This window comes from Monodelphis domestica, chromosome 1 (assembly GCF_027887165.1).
Source record: "Monodelphis domestica isolate mMonDom1 chromosome 1, mMonDom1.pri, whole genome shotgun sequence".
NCBI classification, from domain to species: domain Eukaryota; kingdom Metazoa; phylum Chordata; class Mammalia; order Didelphimorphia; family Didelphidae; genus Monodelphis; species Monodelphis domestica.
Window position 1 is genome coordinate 730,840,137 of NC_077227.1, and position 7,793 is coordinate 730,847,929.

The following is a 7,793-nucleotide window of genomic DNA, read 5'->3' on the forward strand; positions in this document are numbered from 1 at the left end:
TAAAATGGATATATGAGTTAACTATGAAGAGTGATATCATCAATGAATTAGGTGTACATAGAATAGTATACCTGTCAGACCTGTGGGAAAGGAAAGAATTTAAGACCAAGCAAGAGATAGATAACATTACAAAATAAAAAATGAATGACTTTGAATATAACAAATTAAAATGTTTTTGCACAAACAAAAACCATGCAACCAAAATTATAAGGGAAGCAACAATTTTTTAAATTTATATTTATTTGTATTTATAACAAAACTTTCTGAAAAAGGTTTCATATCCCAAATATATAAGGAACTAAGTCAAATTTACAAAAAACTCAAGCCATTCCCCAATCGACAAATGGTTATGTGACATGAATAGGCAGTTTTCACAGAATGAAAACAAAACTATCAATAAGTACATGAAAAAGTGTTCTAAATCCCTGCTGATTAGAGAAATGTAAATTATAACACTCCAAGGTAACACCTTACACTTATCAGATTGGTCAATAAGGCAGCAAAATAAAGAGATAAATGTTGGAGGGAATTTGGCAAAATTGGGACAGTAATACACTGCTGGTGGAGTTGTGAATTGGTCCTTCCATTCTGTAGGGAAATTTGGAACTATGTGCAAAGGTCTTTAAAAGAATACATATCCTTTGACCCAGTCATATCCCTGCTGGGTTTGTACCCCAAAGAGATAATAAGGAAAAATACATACAAAAAATTTATCACAGTGCTCTTTGTGGTAGCAAAAAATTGGAAAATAAGGGGGTGTCCATTGATTGGAGAATGGCTGAACAAAATCTGTTGGTGATGGAATACTATTGTGCTTAAAGGAATAATGAACTGGAGGAATTCCATGTGAATTAGAATGACTTCTAGGAATTGATGCAGAGTGAAAGCAGCAGAACCAGGAGAATATTGTACACAGATACTGATACTGTATGGCATAATAGAATGTAATGGATTTTTCTACTCACAGCAATGCAATGTCCTAGGACAATTCAGAGGACTTGTGAAAAAGAATTCTCTCCACATCCAGAAAAAGAATTGTAGAAATGGAAGTGCATTAGGAAAATATGTGATCAATCACATAATATTATGGGGATATGATTGGGGTTTTGATGTTAAAGAATTGCACTACTGATGATATGAATAACATGGAAATAGGTTTTGAACAATGCTACATGTACAACCCAGTGGAATTGCTTGTTGGATTTGGGAATAAGGAGGAATGAGCAGGAAGAGGGGAATTGTGAATCATGTAACCATGGAAAAGTAATGTAAATAAAAAAGGAAAAAAATAAAATAAAATAACTGAAGTCTATAAGAAAATCTATTAGATTACTTACCAAAACAAATCTAAGAATTAAATAAACACAGTTAAAATGTATTTTCACAAAAATAGAGTAAGATTTAAACAATTGAAAAAATATTAATTGTTCATGGGCAGGACAAGCCAAAATGATAAAAATAAAAATGATAATTGTACCTAAAATTTACCTATTCAGTATCAAAATACTTGAAAATATCTCCTAGAACTAAAAAAAAAAATCTAAGTTGATCTGAAAGATCAAAAGGTCAAGAATATAAAATGAATTAATAGAATGTGATGAAGGAAGCCTAGCTATGCCATATGTCAAAATATACTATAAAGTGTTAATTATCAGAACAGTCTGGTTTTGGGTAAAAAATAGAATTGTGAATCAATGGAGTAGGACAGGATATTTCCACACAGTAGTTAAAGGCCAGATTAAACTAGTGTTTTGTAAACTCAAAGATCTACTTTATTGTGGAAAGAACTCACTATAAGACAAAAACTACTGGGAAGACTGGAAAAAAATATGGCAGGGACCAGTCATAGAATACCATATCACAGAATGCACCAAAATAAAGTAAAAATGGATACTTGATCTAGAAATATAGTGAGATAAAATAAAGAAATTAGAGGAACCCAAAAATGTTTATTTGTCAGACTTGTGGAAAAGGGAAGAATTCATGACCAAACAAGATATAGAGAATATTACAAAAATAAAAAGGATGTTTTAATATGTTAAACCTTCAAAAATCATCTGTACAAACAAAACCAATGCAATCAAGATTAAAAGGGCAACAATTTGGAATTTTTTATAGTGTCTCTGACAAAAGCCTCATTTTTCAAATATATAGAAAATGTGTCAAATGTATAAGAAAACAAAGTATTCCCCAAATGATAAATCATCAAAGGATATGAATAGGCAGTTCTCCGATGAAGAAATTAAAATTATCTATAGCCACCTGAGGAAGTGCACAAAATCACTATCAATTAGAGAAATGCACATTAAAAGAACTCTGAGATACAACCTCACAGATATCTAAATGGCTAATATGACCCAAAAGGAAAATGATAAATTTTGGAGGGGATATGGGAAAATTGGGACACTAGTGCACTGTTAACAAAATGGTGAACTAATCTAACCATTCTTGAGAGTAATATATAACCATTTGCAAAGGACCATGTAACTATGTATGCTTATTACTCAGTCATACCATTTCTGGGTCTGTATTCCAAAGGGGTCAGAAATAAGATAAAAAGATCTTCTTGCACCAAAATACCATTAGCAGCTATTATTAAAGTGGCAAAGAATTGAAAACTGAGATCATGTCCATCAATTGGGGTATGACTTTAAATGTTGTGGTGCATGGTCATGATAGAAAACTATTGTGCCATAAGAACTGATGAATAGAATTATTTCAGATATATCTGGAAAAATTAATATGAAATAATAAAAGTCAAATGAGTAGAATCAAGAGAACAGTGTTTACAGTAGAAGAAATGTTGTACAGTTATCTGTTGTGAATAACTAAGATATTGTTAGCAATGAGAGGTTCTAATATAACCCTAAGAGGCTTGTGATGAAAAGAAGAAAAACAAACAATAAACAATAGCAACAGCAACAAATTCTATCTACTGGCAAAGATAGAAATATTAGAATCATATTGCAGATCAAAGTGTTAAATATTTCACTTTATTTCCTTCATGAGTTTTATATTATATATCTAATATATAACTTCAATAATGACAAGGGAAATATGAAAATATGCATTGCATAAAAGCACTGATATAACCTATACCATACTATTTCCATCCTCAGAGAGAGAGGAAGTGATGTAGTGAATCTGAATAGCAAAATGTTAGAAAATAATCATCAAAATTTGTTTCTTCATGTAATTAAAAAACAAAAAGTATTTAAAAAAGAAAGTGTGTGGAGTCAAGAGATATAGGAATACCAGCAGTCAGAATGGGACTGATAAATAAAATAGACTTTCCTGCATCTCCCACATTATGCTCACAACTTTTGAAAATTAAATTATGTAACTTTTTAAGTGTTTTCTATTTATTTTTGTTTTGAAAATATGTAGCATATTCCACTAGAATGGAGCCTTCTTGAAAGTAGGGATTATCTTTCATTGCTTGAGCCAAGAGGAAGTGACTTATAAACATTTGTTGAACTTATTGAGTTGAGACAGAGAAGAGATAGTTTTCAAGGACATTAGATAGTACTGCCCACTTGCCTAAAGGCAGATGACAGGTGAAGGTGATGAGCACAACCATCATCTTGTGGAAAAAAGCAGTCCAAATTAAGAACAAAGAATAGATATAACCCCAGGCTCTGCTAGATCAGCAACCAATTTTTTGAGAACTCCACAGTCCAGAGTTTGAGCAAATGGGGGAAATTGCTGACTTCAGGTTTTCTTTTTAAAATAATGATACTGACATCACTTGTTTTGACATCACCAATATTTCCAGAAATAACCTGCCATGAAAGTCATCTCTCATGGGGGGAAATATCTGCAAAACTAACAGGCAGAAAAACAAAACAAACAAACAAACAAAAAAAAACCTTCTAATCTAAATGCAGTGATTCTAAATCAACATCCTTTATTTTTACAAAGAAAAATTTGGGAATTTATTTCTAGTCTCTGGTTTTGTGGGGAGGAATCTTTGATCATTTCACTTTCACAGAATATTTTTGTGACTATGTTGTTGTCATATCTCCCTTTGTGAACTGTGGGTTTTTAAATTAATAATCAATAACTAAATATATTTTATAAAGTGCTATTAATAATAACTAAAACAAAAGAACTGCCTGAATTCAGCCCAGTCACAGGTCCAAGAGAGGAAGATGGAGCAGTTACAGCCATGTAAATATAATCACTCAAAATATGGAGATGCAGGAAAAAGGGAATTTTGGGAAATACTAAGGGACTTTTGGGGGATGAAGTCCAAAGGCTCAAAATCTCCATTTATACATAACTTACCTATTTCTGATCCAACCTGACCTATTTTTCCTATTGTGTGTCTCCTTGTGTATCAAAACTCCCATCAAGAATCCAGGAAACAAATATTTATCAAAATAAAATCAATATAAACTCATCAACCTTGCTCCACTTATTTCTTTAATTCTTATTTGGCCTCTTTTTATCACTGGATAGTTTTTGTTATTCTATCATTGCCTCTTTGAAGGACAATTTGCCTTATTCTGTCCCATATCTAAATAAATCTTCAAAGAGACTGAATTCTTCTTATGGGTTAAGTTTACAATATCATACTACCTCTCTTTTCCCCTCTGCTTCACATTCTTCTAACATTATAATTTGTTCTCCCTCTCAGCTTGCCTTAACTTTAACTATTTGGCATTCATTATACTATTATTGGCATTCAATATACTACTATATACTATACATTCTCTGTATTTCTCTCTCTTCCTCTCTGCCTCTCTGCCTGTCTCTCTGTCACAGTACCTGGATGTTTATGGTTCTTTGTCTCTCTAAACACACACACAAATATATATATAACACACACACACACACACACACATATATATATATATACATATATATGGAACATATGGATTTGTTTGTTTTCCTTACTTGAAGAGGGTCATAATGATATCAGAAGTGATCTCTTTTGACTAATCCATGAATAGGATTTAAGTGAGGTTCAGTTGCCCAGTCTTAAGCCAGATTGTCTTCCAAGTAATTCAAATTGTTTGAAAAGATAAAAGTCAAGATGACTGGTGATTCTCTAGAATGTAGCAGATGACCTTGGTGTCTCTAATGTCTAATTAAACTCTAAGCATGCATTGTGCCCATGCTTTAGTCCACCTTCATTTGCCATTTGAATCAATGGCTGAACCAGCAGATCCTAGGGTTATGTCTGCTCTTTGTTCTTAATTTGATTTACTTTTCTTCATAATATGATATTCCTTTCAAAATTGTGGCTGTACTCATCATCCTCATATGTCATCTGCCTTTAGGCAATTTGACAGAATTATCTAATATCCTTGAAAACTCTCTTCTCAACTCAATAAATTAAATAAAGGTTTATAAATCACTCCCCTTTGGCCAAAGCAATAAAAGACAATTCCTACCTTCAAGAAGATTCAATTCTACTGGACGATCTTATATGTTTCCAAAACTAAAATCAATAGAAAACATTCACAAAGTTGCATAATTTCATTTCCAAAGATTGTGAGCATGATGTAGGGGATCCAGGAAAGTCTACTGTGAAATAGGAATTTGTTGATCCTATTCTGAGTGCATCTCTCCTAAGATGTAGTAGACCAACTGTATTGTGAAACCACTTCTCTTATTTTCTTATATTGAGATATCAAAAGGAAGAAAGTAATGAACCAAAATCAAATCTCCCAATATTCCTGCATCCTCCATAACTGAATGGCATATATGTGTGTATGCATATACATATTCATGTGTAATTATGTATATGCATATATATATGCTCATATATACAACAAATATCCAAATGATAGAACAGTCAAATCAGCAAAAGTAAAAATTTTAATATATTTCAAATCAGAGCTAGCCCTCCACTTTATTCCTTCTGGTATTCTGAAGTATCAGAGATTTCAAACTGAAAGAATTTTTAAAATCATATAATTAAATTTCCTAAATTCACAGATGATAAAACAGGGAACTGGCAAAGTTATATGACCTTTACAAAGTCTCAGAGAAAGTCACGGCAATAATTTGCTTAGTTCCTATTACTCTCAAATTAACACTCTGTCCATTTGTGTTTACATTTTTGTCACTTAATAAAAATTTAAAATCCCTATGCAGAGGGACTATTTCCCCAATAAAGTTTCATTCTATGTAATCTATGTGTTTCTTCCACATTCATATTTCCTCCTCTATTACCTGTAGAGTCCTTAAAGAACAACACTGTTTATTCCCTTTTTGTATCTGTGTAGCATTTAACACAGAACTTGGAACATAGAGTACTTAATAAATACTTATTGAGGAGTCGTTGGAGAGGTCTTTCTTTCAGATCCACCATCAGTGGGTGGACCCAGTGTTTTGATGCAGATTTTCGTGAAGACTTTCACGGGGAAGACCACCACTCTTGGGTTCGAACCCTCCGATACTATTGAAAATGTCAAGGCCAAGATACAAGATAAGGAAGTATTCCTCCTGATCAACAAAGATTGATTTTTGCTGGCAAGCAGTTGGAAGATGGGCATACTTTATCTGACTACAACATTCAGAAGGAGTATACTCTTCATCTTGTTCTGAGGCTTCAGGGTGGTGCCAAGAAGGGAAAGAAGTCTTACACCACTCCCAGAAAGAACAAGCATAAGAGAAAGAAGGTTAAGCTTGCTGTTCTGAAGTACTATAAGGTTGATGAGAATGGTAAGATTAGCCACCTTAGACAAGAGTGTCCTTCTGATGAATGTGGTGCTGGGGTCTTTATGGCTAGCCATTTTGACAGACATTATTGTAGCAAGTGTAGTCTAACCTACTGCTTCAACAAGCCAGAAGACAAGTAGATGTATATGTGTTAATAAAAACAATTATTAAAAAATAAATACTTATTGATTAATTATCTGATTACATAGAATTTCAGGGGTAAGAGAAAGGGAACAAATATTTATTAAGGACCTACCATGTGTCTGATATTGAGCTTAGCACTATACAAATATTGTGTTAATATATGTATTTGATAAATGAACCAGTTGGCTTTAATGTACTCAGAGTTCAACAGGGAATCTGGCATTTGTATATATTTAATATCTATATAACAATGAGTACTCTGATTCCCTTTTCCTTAAAGCCAACTATGTTATATTTCTCCTTCCCCTAGGTATCAATAGCACTCATGATTTTAGGGAGATAGCTCATCTTTACCATTGGACTTAAGTCTTTACTGATTTTATTCCTCTAATATTAGGTGCCCAGGCACTTCAGTGCCATCCAACCACTTAACAGTCAGATGATGTTTTACAAATATTTACTTCATAGATATAGCAAGACCAAACAATTAAACATCCCATCCAACATCTTAGAGTCCTATCCCTTTATTGCTCTGCTTAAGTCTCTGGGATGAGGTGGTAAATTAGATATATAACTTGACTCAGTTATATAGAATAGTCCCACCAAGTTCCAAATCCAAATATACACCCCAGTTCTATGGTCTTGGACAGTAGATTCTTACCATTACCACATTGGTTTGACAGTAATATCTGGGCTAGAATTCTTGTATTTAAGTTCCCCAGTACCTAACTTCTAAGGTCTGGGATGCTACTCCCTGCATGTAGATCTGTAGAGAACAAGTGAAATAAGACTAAAACATCAAGACTGTTTCTCATAGCTTCAGAACCAAAGTGGAAGGGAAGATGGTCCTTTCTCTCACACACATTATTACATGATGCCCATACTATATGTGAACAAGATCTTTGCCCTTGGAAACAAAAATCAAAAGAAAATTATTTTACTGCATGGGCAGATTTAAAGCAAATTTCAAACATGAA

General features: G+C 33.0%; 1 pseudogene; it reads left to right on the plus strand.

Moving 5' to 3' along the window:
* Window positions 1-6,345: 6,345 nt before the first annotated feature.
* LOC100019599 (ubiquitin-40S ribosomal protein S27a-like) lies at window positions 6,346-6,829 on the plus strand (annotated as a pseudogene).
* The last annotated feature ends 964 nt before the right edge of the window (window positions 6,830-7,793 follow it).